Genomic DNA, 15890 nt, shown 5'->3' on the forward strand with positions numbered 1-15890 from the left:
TCAATCCCTGCCCTCAGCTGAGTCTATCAACAAGGGAAACTATCAGGCTATGTCTACGCTAGCACTTTTGTCAGTACAACTTACGTCGCTGGGGTATGCCCCTCTGAGTGACATAAGTTACACCGACAAAAGCGTCGGCATGGACAGTGCTATGTCAGCAGGAGAGTCATAGTTTGGGGGTTCTCTATAAAGTGAGCCTAAAAACAATAATACTTAATATTTGTGCAATGCTTTTCAAACCTTGGCCTTGTTCTTATCCATTTTTCATAGATGGGGAAACCCAGGCAGAAGAGTTAAGAGATTTTCCCCAAGGTTATGAGTTCCTGGCTTCCAATTTATTGTTCAGATCACATCTCACTTTTTAGTAAGACAGGAACATTTTCATGAGTGCTTTTGAAGCGCCAGTTCTGCAGGTCAGTAGGGTATACTGCAGAGGTAACAACTGGGCTAAAGTAGGGGAGGAAATGATAGGTATATGCATAATGCAAGCTCCAGGATGGTAAATCTGGGGGTAACATTGACCTGGTCATCCTGAAACAGGTGTTGGGGTTACCGCCAACTCATTCGGCAAAACTATGAGTAAAGTCATAGCCTCGAAACAAGTGCATATCTATGCACACACATAACCCAATGGCTCTATCCAGACTGACCTTCGAAGTTTGGATCAGGTTTGAGAAAAGAACATTTACCCCAGATTGTCTTCCCAGCACCTCCCCCGAGCCCCCAATTCCTATTGTGTTGCTTTGGCTATGAAGTAACATACCACAACCACTCAGGTACATAAGGAAAATAACATTGTCGGATTGAGCCCCAGTGAAAACTGACCTCAATTCACAATAGATTCTAGACCCCCGGGATTTCAGGGCCCTTTGATAGAAAGAAGGGAATGGAGACAGAAAGCACCCAAATATATCACAGCTTCCAGAGCATAAAGGAGACGAGCCATTGCCATCGGGTCCCACCCTCATTGCTCCTACATAGAGGATGATGGACAGAGATGAACTTCCCACCCCAGAGAAAGGCTGGGGATTAATCCCTCCCCTCACACACACACTTCCCCTCCCCATTTGCAGTTGGAAATATTTAGATGATGATAGAACCCAAAGGTCCCAGTTGGGATTGGGAACCCATTGCGTACAAATACACAAAGGAAATTCCCTTCCCTGGAGGGCTTACAATTTATTTCCTATGCTAGGAAAGGAAACTCTCCCACCACAGGATTTCCCCTTGGGAGGAGGAGGAGAATGGGGATGAACCCACCCCACCTCACCTCACCTACCCAGAGGCACGGAGGGGGGGAATAGGAATGAACCCCTCCCCCACCCCGCCCCGCCCCTGTTGCCCTGTGGAGCGGGGGGGGAGAGAAAAGGGTACAGCAATGAACCCATCCCCCACCTTACCCACCCTGAGGCGGGGGGGGAATAGTGAACCCATCCCCCACCCCACCCAGAGGCACGGAGGGGGGAAGAGCAATGAACCCATCCCCCACCTTACCTGCCCTGAGGCGGGGGGAGGGGGAGGGCAGTGAACCCATCCCCCACCTTACCTGTCCTGAGGCGGGGGGGAGGGGGTGGCAGTGAACCCATCCCCCACCCCACGCCCCGAGGCGGGGGCAGACTGGACCCGAGCCGCCCCAGGGGTGCCCGCCTCGCCCAGGCAGGGGGGACGTGACGGTGGCCCTCCCACGCCGGGGGCAGAGCGGGGCCGCCCGCGGCGGGTGATGGTGAGCAGCTGCCCCCCGCCGGAGGATGGAGCGCGCCCTAGGCGGAGATGGCGGCGTGGCCGAGCCCCTTACCTGCCGTTCAGCGCCACTCCGGCCCCCCCGGCTCCCGGGAGAAGGCGGCGGCCCAGCCGGCCGGCGGAGGGAGGGGAGGTGGCGGCTTGGCTCAGCCCCTCGCCGTCCGGCTGCAAAATGGCGGCGCCGTGGGAGGGGGAGGGGCAGGGGCAGCCTCGAGGCGCGCTACTCCCCTCACCTCAGCGCCCCCCCTCGGGTAGTGTTGGGGGGCGGCCGCGGGGCACTACTGCCCTCAGCATCCCCCAGCTCATGGGGGGCGCTGCTCTCCTCAGCGTCCCCCCAGCTCATGGGGGGGGGGGCACTACTCCCCTTAGCATCCCCCAGCTCATGGGGGGCACTACTCCTGGTGACGTCAACACTCCCCTCAGCGTCCCCCCAGCTCATGGGGGGGGCACTACTCCCCTCAGCGTCCCCCCAGCTCATGGGGGGGAGGCTGTGGGGCACTACTGCCCTCAGCATCCCCCAGCTCATGGGGGCACTACTCCCCTCAGCGTCCCCCCAGCTCATGGGGGGGGCTGTGGGGCGCTGCTCTCCTCAGCGTCCCCCCAGCTCATGGGGGGCACTACTCCCCTCAGCGTCCCCCCAGCTCATGGGGGGGGGGCTGTGGGGCACTACTGCCCTCAGCATCCCCCAGCTCATGGGGGCACTACTCCCCTCAGCGTCCCCCCAGCTCATGGGGGGGGGCACTACTCTCCTCAGCATCCCCCAGCTCATGGGGGGGGCACTACTCCCCTCAGCATCCCCCAGCTCATGGGGGGGGCACTACTCCCCTCAGCATCCCCCAGCTCGTGGGGGGCACTACTCCGCTCAGCGTCCCCCCCAGCTCATGGGGGGGGGGCTGTGGGGCACTACTGCCCTCAGCATCCCCCAGCTCATGGGGGGGGCTGTGGGGCGCTGCTCTCCTCAGCGTCCCCCCAGCTCATGGGGGGCACTACTCCGCTCAGCGTCCCCCCAGCTCATGGGGAGGGGGGGGCTGTGGGGCACTACTGCCCTCAGCATCCCCCAGCTCATGGGGGGCACTACTCCCCTCAGCGTCCCCCCAGCTCATGGGGGGGGCTGTGGGGCGCTGATCTCCTCAGCGTCCCCCCAGCTCATGGGGGGGGCTGTGGGGCGCTGCTCTCCTCAGCGTCCCCCCAGCTCATGGGGGAGGGGGTGGCGGCTGTGGGGCGCTGCTCTCCTCAGCGTCCCCCCAGCTCATGGGGGTGTGTGGCTGTGGGACACTATTATATTGGGTGTGGCAGGCAGGTGTATCCATGGGTGGAGATGCATGTTGGGGGGTAGGGTGACCAGACAGCAAATGTGAAAAATCAGGACGGGGTGGGGGGTAATAGGAGCCTATATAAGAAAAAGACCCAAAAATCAGGACTGTCCCTATAAAATTGGGACATCTGGTCACCCTATTGGGGGGGAAGGTGGTATAGGCGTAGTTACAGGGTCCATGTATAGGGGTAGATAGATGGGGGGGACCCTGAGCTGTGACTGCCTGGGGAGAAGAGGTGGGTGGTAGTCGGTGGGTGTAAATAAGGGGGTGAAGGGCTTGTGGGGGGGGCAGATTTGAATAGGAGTCAGGGAGTGGGTGTGGATGGGGAGTGGGTGGCAACAGAGGTAGACATAAGGGGCCAGGAGTTAGGGTAGAATTGATTGCACAAGGAGGGCAGTGTGTTGGAGGAACGTTACACTGAATGGGAGAGCAAGCGTAGGAGAAACCAAAGTTGTGTATGGTACAACACCCTGCGCAGTGATGGAGCCCAAATAATACCATTATTTATTACAACCATTTCCTGAAAATAATAAGCCTCCTCTCTAAGTCACACTTTGGCAAGTCAAAAACGTAGGGCCTAGAATCATAGGATTAGAAGGGATCGCAAGGGTCATCTAGTCTGACCCCCTGCCAACATGCATCTAAACCAGTGAATTTCAACCTTTTTTCATTTGTGTACCCCTAAAATTTCAAATGGAGGTGCAGGCACCTTTGGAAATCTTAGACATGGTCTGCAGACCCCCAGGGGTCCACAGACAGTTTGAAAACCACTGGTATAAATCATCTAAGGCTATGTCAACACAACAGACCTTACAGCCGCACAGCTGTACCACTACAGCTGTGCGGCTGTAAGGTCTCCTGTGTAGCTGTTCTTTGCTGGCGGGAGAGCGGTCTCCTACTGGCATAATTAAATCACCTCTATAGCAGCGTTAGCTATGTCAGCAAGAGAGCCTCTCCTGCCCACATAGCACTGTCCACACCAGCACTTTTGTCAGTGAAACTTATGTCGGCCAGGGGGGTGGTTTTTTTCACACCCCTGACAGGCAAAAGTTTTGCCAACAAAAGTGCTACTGTAGACAAAGCCTAAAACAGATGGCTCTCCAGCCTCCTTTTGAAAATCTCTAGTGAAGGAGCATCCACAACCTCCCTAGGTGGTCTGCCATGGGATAAAAGGGAAGGTCCTTTCATGGATTGAGAACTGGTTAAAAGACAGGGAACAAAGGGTAGGAATTAATGGTAAATTCTCAGAATGGAGAGGGGTAACTAGTGGTGTTCCCCAAGGGTCAGTCCTCGGACCGATCCTATTCAACTTATTCATAAATGATCTGGAGAAAGGGGTAAACGGTGAGGTGGCAAAGTTTGCAGATGATACTAAACTGCTAAAGATAGTTAAGTCCAAAGCAGACTGTGAAGAACTTCAAAAAGCTCTCACAAAACTAAGTGATTGGGCAACAAAATGGCAAATGAAATTTAATGTGGATAAATGTAAAGTAATGCACATTGGAAAAAATAACCCCAACTATACATACAATATGATGGGGGCTAATTTAGCTACAACAAGTCAGGAAAAAGATCTTGGAGTCATCGTGGATAGTTCTCTGAAAATGTCCACACAGTGTGCAGAGGCGGTCAAAAAAGCAAACCGGATGTTAGGAATCATTAAAAAGGGGATAGAGAATAAGACTGAGAATATATTATTGCCCTTATATAAATCGATGGTTCGCCCACATCTCGAATACTGTGTACAGATGTGGTCTCCTCACCTCAAAAAAGATATACTGGCACTAGAAAAGGTTCAGAAAAAGACAACTAACATGATTAAGGGTTTGGAACGGGTCCCATATGAGGAGAGATTAAAGAGGCTAGGACTCTTCAGCTTGGAAAAGAGGAGACTAAGGGGGGATATGATAGAGGTATATAAAATCGTGAGTGATGTGGAGAAAGTGGATAAGGAAAAGTTATTTACTTATTCCCATAATACAAGAACTAGGGGTCATCAAATGAAATTAATAGGCAGCAGGTTTAAAACAAATAAAAGGAAGTTCTTCTTCACGCAGCGCACAGTCAACTTGTGGAACTCCTTACCTGAGGAGGTTGTGAAGGCTAGGACTATAACAGAGTTTAAAAGAGAACTGGATAAATTCATGGTGGTTAAGTCCATTAATGGCTATTAGCCAGGACGGGTAAGGAATGGTGTCCCTAGCCTCTGTCTGTCAGAGGGTGGAGATGGATGGCAGGAGAGAGATCACTTGATCATTGCCTGTTAGGTTCACTCCCTCTGGGGTACCTGGCATTGGCCACTGTCAGTAGACAGGATACTGGGCTAGATGGACCTTTGGTCTGACCCGGTACAGCCTTTCTTATGTTCTTATGTTCCATTGTCCTACTGTTCTTACAGTTAAGACATTTTTCCTGAGATTTCATCTAAATCTGCTCTGCTGTAGTTTGAACCCATTGCCTCTTGCCCTGCCTTCTGTGGCAAGAGAGAACAACTTTTCTCAATCTTTTTTATGGCAGCCTTTCAAGTATTTGAAGACTTATGTCCCTCCTTAATCTCCCTTTTCTAAACTAAACATACCCAGTTCCTTCAGCCTTTGTTTGTATGGCTTGCATTCCACCCGTTTCATCATCTTTGTCGCTCGCCTCTGGATCCTTTCCAGGTTCTCTACATCCTTTCTATACATTGGTGATCAAAATTGGACACAGTACTCTGGTGGAGGCCTAACCAGCGCCAACTAGAGTTGTACTATCACCTCCCGTGACTTGCATGCTATGCCTCTGTTAATGCAACCCAAAATTTTATTTGCTTTTTTTTTGCAACAACATCACATTGCTGACTCATGTTGAGGTTGTGATCCATTACAACTCCCCGATCCTTTTCAGCAGTCAGCTGCTGCCAAGCCAGTTATCCCCCATTCTGTATTTGTGCATTGGTTTTTCTTCCCTAGGTGTAGCACCTTCCATTTGTCTTTGATGAATTTCATTTTACTGTCTGTCTCCCATTTATCAAGATCCCTCTAAATTTTAGCTCTATCCTCCAAAATGTTGGCAATGCCCCCAGCTTTATGTCATCTGCAAATCTGCCTGCCTGATTTGCTATAGCCTAGTACTGCCTTTACGCTGCTCTGGTTTCACAGAGGCCCTAAACCTGATGGATCCAACCCCTGGAAAATATCCTGGAGCAGGGGAAATTTGTATGTGGCATAGTCCACATCAAGCAGGCATAACACATCTACATTACCTGCCTTCACCGTCCCAGCATAGAGGATATGGTAGAGGCATGGGTAGGGAAAGAGGTTGTGGTTGGAACACTGCTGAGCTCTGGCTATTCTCAGCTACAAGAATGGTCCTTTGAGGGCTTGACAGGCCTCAGAATATGTGAAGGCCTCAAAAGGTGTGATAAAGTCACCTTTGCCCCCCACCCCAGTCTTTTTTGTCACTTACAAACAACATAGAATCATGTATCAGAGGGGTAGTCATGTTAGTCTGTATCCACAAAAACAATGAGGAGTCCGGTGGCACCTTAAAGACTAACAGATTTATTTGGGCATAAACTTTTGTGGGTCAAAAAACACTTCTTACCCATGAAAGCTTATGCCCAAATAAATCTGTTAGTCTTTAAGGTGCCATTGGATTTAACACAGAATCATAGAACTGGAAGGGACCTCGAGAGGTCATCTAGTCCAGTCCCCTAAACTCATGGCACATTAAACACAATTGCACTTAATTTTGAGTTTCTTAGCAGGACCCCCTGCATTCTTTATCTAACGTTGGCTGAAAAGGTAGTTGAAATCCCCAGCTGCTTTGCAGAAAGAGGCAGAGTTAGCCACTCTGTCTTTAAGGCTCTATGTTTATCACAGCCATGATTTCAATGATTTTCAGATTTATTTATTTTTTAATAAAAAGTCATGGTCTTTGTCATCCTGCACAGCCTGCAAATATGTAATACTGCCATGAATTTTCACACATTTGGATTTCTATCTTATATGAGGGATTTTTTTTAATGGTTTTCAGTTTTTAAATGAGTTTAAAACTTTTTATTGTAAAATGGAGGATACTTTCGTTTTTTCAGTTTCCCATGATAAACAATGTCAATTATAATCTGTGCCACAATTTTAGCATTTTTAAAAACCAAAGTTCTGATTTGTGCAATTTTTGCCATGACAAAGCTGTGTTCTTTCCGTGACAAGCAGCCAATGTCTATTCTTCATTGTGTGGCTGCATATATCTTTACTTTGGAGTGAGACCTTGGGCTTCTAGGCAGATATTCATATCAGTACTGAACCCGCCCTCTCCCTCATACTTCTGAGAGCCTAACATAAAAGGGGAAGGGAAGTCAAGTGATATCCATTGCCTCCTGTCAGGCAAGTGGTCCTGCATTCAGTTTCATATCTTTAAATTACAGCTTTCACTAACATGAGCTGGATTATTTATTTTTGGTCTGCATATAGCACTTATCACTCTAGTATCTCATGATTGCTCATTTCACTTAGATTCCATAACCTTTGCTTATATTTTTAAAACTTCCTCCCTTCCATCAACCAATTTATCATCTCTCTTCATATTCTGGTAAAACTGAATGGAGCTTATCGATCCATTTAACATGGGAGCACAGAACAGATTCCAGATGGGAAAGTGTCATTTTTTTCACCACATGTTCACACAGAACTAAAGCATTTATTTCTGCTGAGTGAACAAAATAAGTTACATACTGTGGGCCTGATTCACCAGTCACACATTTTCTATTCAAGTAACTCTGTTTATTTCTGTGGAGTTACTTCTGATTTACACTGGTAAGTGAAAGGAAAAAATCAAGCCCTGTAAATGTATTTGTCTATAACCTGACAGGTGTTTCCCAAGCTCACTGAGCCCTCCATTTCTTTAACTATTTTTCAGCGTCTTGGGTTGATTCCCTCCCTGGTGCAGCATTGATTTCGTCCCTAGCAGGAGCATCCACTGTAGCACCTCACTTCTAGCTAGCAGGGCAGGTCTGAAATTTATTTCAGAGGTGATGGCAATAAAATGTCTTAGAGCACTTGACCATTGACACAATTGGCAGCTTTCCCTAGAAACATTTAGCTACCTTAGGGCACCCAGAATCTGCTGGTTGAGGGTCTGATCCGGACTGCATTGCCCCAGTTCCCTGACATTATTGTTACAGGTCCAAGCAAAGAGAGCAGGATTGTCTTACCACAGGCTGGGAACCAAGAACATCTGACTTCTGATCCCTGCTCTGACACTAACTGCTTTCTGTTGCTTTAGGCAAGTCACTTTACCTCGCTCTGCCTCCTTTTGCAAATCTGTAAAATAGGAATAATTAACTCCCCGGGAGAAGAGGATTAGTTAATTTTACAATGTGCTATACAAGTGCTAAGAATTACTAATACACCTGTGCCAAAGGATCAGGCATGAGCATGGTTCTTTTTGTATTTGTATTTTATAAAATATAATTATTCAGTTAACAGTCATTTGAAGGCCTATGCAAGATACCTCAGTTGGGACTCAGCCCTTGGTGTAACCCGACTACAGTTCATACTGACTCACATAGGGAAGTTTCCTTTTGGCAGTTGTGACAGAATTGGTGCCCACTGAAGTCCCTGTTTGATTCTTGGGAGCAGTAACATGCACCAGGATGGGGGATTCTGCTAATTGGTTAAGTCTCCTCTAGAACCTGGCCATAACATAGACACAACAGTTCCCCTCTAACACCTGTCATCTAGTCCACAGTTTCGCCAACCCCAAATGTTCTAAAATCATGAGTCAGGCTCACCAAAAATCATGAGATTGGCTTTAAAGTCATGAGATTATGTACAAATAATAAAGTTGGTGGTGGTCTTATTTGCCTTCTCTTTTTGAGCCTTTAGGGTGAACTGAGGTCACATTTTGAAGCTTTCTTCACAGCCACATGGGCTAGAAACTTATTTTTTCTTAAAGAAAAGAATGAAGGCTGAAATCAGCACAAATCCACTTGACTCCAGGAGCTGGGGCTTTAAGGAAAACAATAATTATCATGAGACTCATGATAAAATCATGAGAGTTGGCAACACTGAGTCCAATACTTCCCCCTCCCCTGGCTACCATCACCCAACTGTCTTCCATCCAGCAAAGCTCAGCTGCATGTTTTTAAAGCGTGTTTATTAAGCAATCTTTCTGATTATGATTGTTAGCAAGAATGGAACCACAGACGTACTCAGATACTACGGTGATGGAGCCATATAAATAGGATTCGTCTTCCCTGTAAATTGGAGTTCAACAATGCATAAGCACAGCCTCCATTACAATGCATTGTCTCCTAGAGCCTGCAAGAGTGGTCTGCACTGCTCAGATACTTTCACATGGATAGTAGTTTTCAAAAACCCACCATCTCTGCTGTGAGCCACTATCAGCCCCTCCCTCTTCGCTGCCTTGTAAGTAATGGACAAGAAGAGCTGTTCCCAAGTCAGCATAGTGGGAGAGATGGACAGTGGCCAGCAAAGGAGACAGAACATACCAATGAAACTATAAATACTGTTACAAGTCTAAGCAGCCATTGGTGCAATTTCCTCATTTCCTCCCCACCCTTGAAAACATTGTGGGAAAAACAGCATTTCCCACAGTCTGATTCTTGACAACAGCCTGGTTCGCTAGACGCATGGAGCAGGTCTTATCCATACTATGTTAAGTGTCATGTAAACACTATATAAATATTTTATCAACAACTACTGCCTTATGGTGACTTAATAGCCTAAGAGAAATAGGCACTCTAGCTATTTGTTACAGTCTAGTTTCTGCAGGGTTGGGTGGCTTTTCACTGATAACATACCTTTCAATCATTGTTTTCCTGTTTGCAGGAGTTCTCAGCTTCAGGGTTAGTCTGAACTGACTCACAGATTTGCCATGTTTGCAGGAATTAAAATGGCAGCATACGTTATGGGCACTTGGCTATTCCCCCCCCTCAGGTTTCAAGTGTTCGTGAGGGATGAGGGGCTTGATAGAGTATCTAGTATCTAACTAGAAACAGCTCACTGTGCATGCACACACATACACATAATGTAAGTCTCACATCTGGAAAGAGAGTTGGGAGAGAGAAAAGATGTGTAACAAGTGTTGCCTTAAAAGTAGAACCTTTAGTGGCATCTGTTTCCCTTTGAACTGACTGATATTTCCACCTGCCCAGCCTCTCCGGGCCCAATTCTGTGATTTAGAGAGTCCTGTCATTTTGCAAAATTTTTTAGTAACATTCATTCAATTTGCTATTTTACAGACACTTTTTGCACTCAAACTCATTTACAAAAGAGGGAAGTTCAATTGGGCAGATTCACTGGAGTCATCACATTTTAGAATAAGGAAACTGAAAAGCTAAGTACTAGTGGTGAAATACCCAGGCACCACTTAGCACTTAATTTGCGTCCTACAGTGCCTTACATTCACTGCTTCACTAAAGATTAGAGCGGGGTGGGCAAACTTTTTGGCCCGAGGGTCACATCTGGGTATGGAAATTGTAGGGCGCCATGAATGCTCACAAAATTGGGGGTTAGGGTGTGGGAGGGAGTGAGGGCTCCGGCTGGGGGTGCGGGCTCTGGGGTGGGGCCAGAAATGAGGAGCTCGGGGGGCGGTAGAGGGCTCCAGGCTGGGGCAGGGGTTTGGGGTGCGGGTGGGGGGGTGAGGGCTCTGGCTGGCGGTGTGGGCTCTGGGGTGCAGAAGGGTGGAACTGAGGGGTTCGGAGGGTGGAAGGGGGATCAGGGCTGGGGCAGGGGGTTGGGGCGCTGGACAGGCTCAGGGGTGCAGGCTCCGGGCGGCACTTACCTGAAGCAGCTCCTGGAAGTAGCGGCATGTCCCCCCTCCGGCTCCGACACGGAGGCATGGCCAGGCAGCTCTGCACGCTGCCTTATCCGCAGGCGCCACCCCTGCAGCTCCCATTGGCTGCAGTTGCCAGCCAATGGGAGCTGCCAGGGTGGCGCTTGGGGTGGTGGGAGCGTCCGGAGTCCTGTGGCTGCCCCTACACATAGGAGCCGGAGGGGGGACATGCTGCTGCTTCCGGGAGCCGTGGAGAGCCATGTCACATGCGGAGAGGGGCAAGCCCCGTGCCCCACTCCCCGGGAGGAGCTCGAGGGCCAGACTAAAACATCTGTAGGGCCAGATGAGGCCTCTGGGCCGTAGTTTACCCACCCCTGGATTAGAGGGTTCAGTCAGTGTTATGCCCTGAGTAGGCATTTGGTCAGTAGCAGTAGCATTTTCTTTCATAGAAGTTAGTATGGAACAGGCTGTAATTACTTGGACATGCTAATCCAGAACAGGTTTATATTTTAGCATAGCAAGAATCTATACAGAGGCACGAAATTCACTCAACACAGAAAAAAATTCTGTTCATAGCATATGTAGTTGCACAGAGGCAGGGTGGGGAGAGCAGAGCAGCATTTACTGTACATCTGGCTCCAGGATGGCTCAGGGCAACCTGCAGGAATTGCGTTACTGACTGCACTTTTCTGATCCTTACAGGAGCAGCCTGCACCGTGACTAGTGGGTGCTGCACAGTGCATATGTTTTGGCCTCACCCCTGAGCCAGCAGACCACACTTCCTTGGGCCACAATGCACTGGCAGGGCAAATAGACCCCTTCCCTGCTGCTTCTGAACACTGGGTGGGAATCCGACCCTTCTGCTGCACAAAGAGGCTGTGGTGCCGTTTCCATTCATTAGCTTAGCACAGGTCAAGCTATGCCTCTAAGACTGCTGGGGCAAGGTCAGCAATAGTCTTAGTATCCTGTGTTATGCAAACACAGCCAGCCTTCCTACTAACCAGTCCTTGTCTAGCCACAGACAATTGCCCTGCTTGCTACCCCTGAACGCCAGCCCTGGCTTTGAATCTACTCTGGATAGGCAGAAAAACAGTTGTTGTGGCACAGGTGGGCCATGGAGGTTTTTATAGCATGTGGGGGGGGGTCTCAGAAAGAGTCATAGAATATCAGGGTTGGAAGGGACCTCAGGAGGTCATCTAGTCCAACCCGCTGCTCAAAGCAGGACCAATCCCCAGACAGATTTTTGCCCGAGATCCCTAAATGGTCCCTTCAAGGATTGAACTCACAACCCTAGGTTTGGCAGGCCAATGCTCAAACCACAGAGCTAAAGAAAAAGGTTCAGAACCCCTGGGCTAGCCTGCCTCATCTTCGAGTCTCGACCACATCTCACTCATGACAGGAAACTGTAGCCTACATTTCCTGCCAAATCAGCAGGCTCTAAAATATGCTCCCCTTTTCTCACTCACAGCTATTCTCACTCTCTGAGCGCCTGCATACTATGCTTTGCTTGAACTCAGAGCTGGGCTATTCAACCAGTCCATCTCCCAGCCCAGCAAGGAGACACTGATTTAAAAGATTGACTTACCAGGAGAGTCTCATAGGAGGTAGCCTCTTATCTCCATTGGGAGGTCATTAGGTTTTACAAGAGGTTCCTCATGTCTGAGTCACCAAACAGCTTGAACTTCCTCCCCTGTCACATTGCCTCCCCTCTCCTTCCCTTCCCTGGCCCTTCCTTCTCCATGACATGCAGCCCAAGCACCTTGTTCTCACCTTCACGGCTCTGTGTAACTCCTCCCCTGCTTTCATCTCCGCTCTCCGTTCCTCTTGTGCCCTCTCTGGCTTCCTCTTACCTGTTCTGTGTCCCCCTCTATGCTTAGCTTCATTCCTTTCCTGGGTAGTCTCCTAATCTCATGAAGGAAATGCCCTCTCTCCTCCAAACCCACTTTTCACCACGGCCTCCTTGATGGGTCTCCTCCCTGATGCTCACACCGGCACAGTAGCCTCATGTATCCTTTTTGTCAGAGCTAGACTGTAAGCACTTGGGCTATAGACCCTGACTTAAGAGGTGTAGCGAATCGTATACTAGATTTGTGTCACTCTAGCGCCATGATACGTAAATAATAACCAACTGATGCTAAGAACATGTTTCACACTCCAACTTAGACCAGGCCTTAGCTTACCGGAAATCCCATCACACCCTTCGCTTAGGTACTGTCTTCATTACAAGCAGAGCCACATCAGGAGACCCTCTTACACTACAATTATCCCCCATCATGGTTGAAATACCGTTCTCTTTTACAGTGCTATCTATTCTATTTTACAGGGCCTAGGAGTGCTAGAGCTCTGCTCCGCCTAAGATTTTAGCACGGTTTAGGAACACTGTTAGGCTCTGCCTGCCGTGCAAGATGTAGCTGTGTTTTAAATACGTCAGGACATAACTATGTTGTAACTGGACTCTTTGAGCCAGGCTTTTTTGCAGCACAGGTCCAAAATCTACACTCACCATACCCGAGTCTACCTTCCTCCAGGCAGGGCCGGTGCAAGGAAGTTTCGTGCCCTAGGCGAAACTTCCACCTTGCGCCCCCCCAGCCCTGCGGCAGCTCCCCACCCCCCCTCCACCCTGAAGCGCCCCCCCTCCGCCCTGAGGCCCCCCCCCCCGTGGCAGATCCCCCCCTCCGGCCCGGGGAGCCCTGCGGCAGCTCCCCCCCCACCCTGAGGCACCCCCCCCACGGCAGCTCCCCATCCCCCGGCTGGGGGATCCGTGCGGCAGCTCTGACCCAGGGGTTCCCCTGGGCTGCAGCGGCGCGCTGACCCGGGGAACCCCTGGGCTGCCGGCGGCGGCTCAGACTCCCTCTCCCTCCCAGCGCAGCGGCCGCTGTAAAAAAAAAAAAAAATTGGGGGCGCCGCTTTTTGGTGCCCCCAAATCTTGGCGCCCTAGGCAACCGCCTAGTTGGCCTAAATGGTAGCAGCGGCCCTGCCTCCAGGTCTACAGTGGCCAATAAAACAGCAGTTGTTACCCTGCCCTCAAGAACCACACTCAAACATGGGTCAGGCTAACGTAATTCCTGCCTAGGGGCTCACCATACGCTTCTGAATCTATAGTGACCCTTCCAGCAAGAGTCATCGTCCAAGCCCTGCAGCTATGTCCCTCACCAAGCTGCTTTTAATACTATATTTGCCTTACTCAGTTCACCAAACACTAACAGCCTTGCCAGATCCACCTCTGCTGCTAATCTACACTAACCCAAATTTATTCTTCCTATCCCCTGCTGAGCTCATCCCTCACAACCCTCCACTTTGATCAAATGAGTTGTGCTTTCATAGGCTCACCCAGGGAGTTGCCTCGTCACAGGAACCGATCAGGTTTTCATATCGGTTGGGACAGCAGATTTAACACATTTTTCAGCTACTGCAAACAGTCAGAACGAACTCTCAGCCCTTTCTGAGAACACCTCCTCCTCCCCCCCCCCCCCCCCCGCCCCGCACCTGATTAAATTTAAAATCACCTTGAAAGTACAACTGCATCACGGGGAGGGGAATCTATTGCCTGGACTCATTGGTCAGCTTTGAAGGAGTTTTATGGTTTTGGTGACTATTTTATGCTTTTTTCATAATTAACCTTTTCCGATAAGAGAGTGACAACTAAAGTGGACATGGAAGAAAATCAATATGTTGCCCTTTGGTTACAAATGAGAGATCGTGTGATAGTGAGAGAGTCTGACATGGGAGAACTCAGCACAAGGGAAGATTTATGTTGGAACTGATCTTGTCTCCGGCTCCAGCTGCATTGACGTTACTGGGGTGTTTGGTTGCGTAAGGGCTATAGGATCAGATCAGTTCTGTCTCCAGAGTGTTCATTAACAGAGCCATGACTGTGAGCAGTTAATTACTTTTGTTAAAAAAAATCGTCAGTGCCCTTTCTGTGTGTGGCATTTTGCAACACCTACAATATTGTTTCAGCAGGTGTCACCAGGTGGTGCTGCTACAGAGTCTTCCAAGTTCTTTTTCCTGACATGCACAACCGAATGTTCAGTCCTGGGAAGACCTGTTGTGTTGTTGTTAGCTTTGGCTAGGCCCAGTTCTGCGTTGAAGGCAGTTTCTGTACGAGCAGCAGGACAGTTTGATTTCTGGCCTTGGAATCTGATTTGAGTTAGTTCTTAGGGCAGAGTTGTCCTGTAAGAATTGAGGATGACTGAGAGTCCTGGAAAAAGGGATTGCCTGCTGTGCTGTTTGACCACCTCTGTTCCAGGCCTGGAGTATGTGTGTTAATGACCCAAGTTACACTTAGAATATACCCAGGCATCACTGATTTCTTCTCCACTGGGAAGCCACCTGGAAGGCCTCAGACATCTGCTGCTGCTCAACAGAGGGGCAACGGTGCTGTCAGAATGGGACACTGGCATCAGGAGAAGGCAGTATATAATGGACTAGGGAGGGGACATGAGGGTGCTTGGCACCTGTGAACAATCATGGCATGTGGATCACTGGTACGCTGTTCAGAACGCATGGTTTTTTGGAAGTGATTTGAAGATGGGGCACCTGGCAGGCATTATGGGGAAGCTTTCTGGAGCATACAAGGAGGCCTGAAAGAAAGCACCAAGTTCAGGGTGGGATGAATTGACAAAGACAAATTGTCTGTAAGGAGGCATGTTTAGGCAGAGGACAGGGTGAGTGGGGGTTAATGAGGGCAAAGGTAAATGATGGCAAGAAAGAAGGTGGGTCAAGTGGGGTCATGGGACTGGTAGGTAGAATTCCAGGATTCTATTTCTGACTCTGTGTGACCCTTGGAGCATTAAAACCTTTCCGTGCCTTAGTTTACCCCTAAGATTTTAGTCTGCCATAGGGTTTTCTATAATGCCTAACACTAACATCTAAGTTCCTGAGGGTAATAATACCTACCATACAGGGGTTTTGTGGGGCTTGATTTACTGTTTTGAGACACTAGTGTATTTTCTTTCTTTCTAGGCACTACTGCATTACAAATAATAACTAAGCCTCACCGCATCCTTGAGACATGTTGCAGGGTATGTATTATCCCCATTTTACAGGTATGGACAC

This window comes from Emys orbicularis, chromosome 10 (genome assembly GCF_028017835.1).
Source record: "Emys orbicularis isolate rEmyOrb1 chromosome 10, rEmyOrb1.hap1, whole genome shotgun sequence".
Taxonomy (NCBI): Eukaryota; Metazoa; Chordata; order Testudines; family Emydidae; genus Emys; species Emys orbicularis.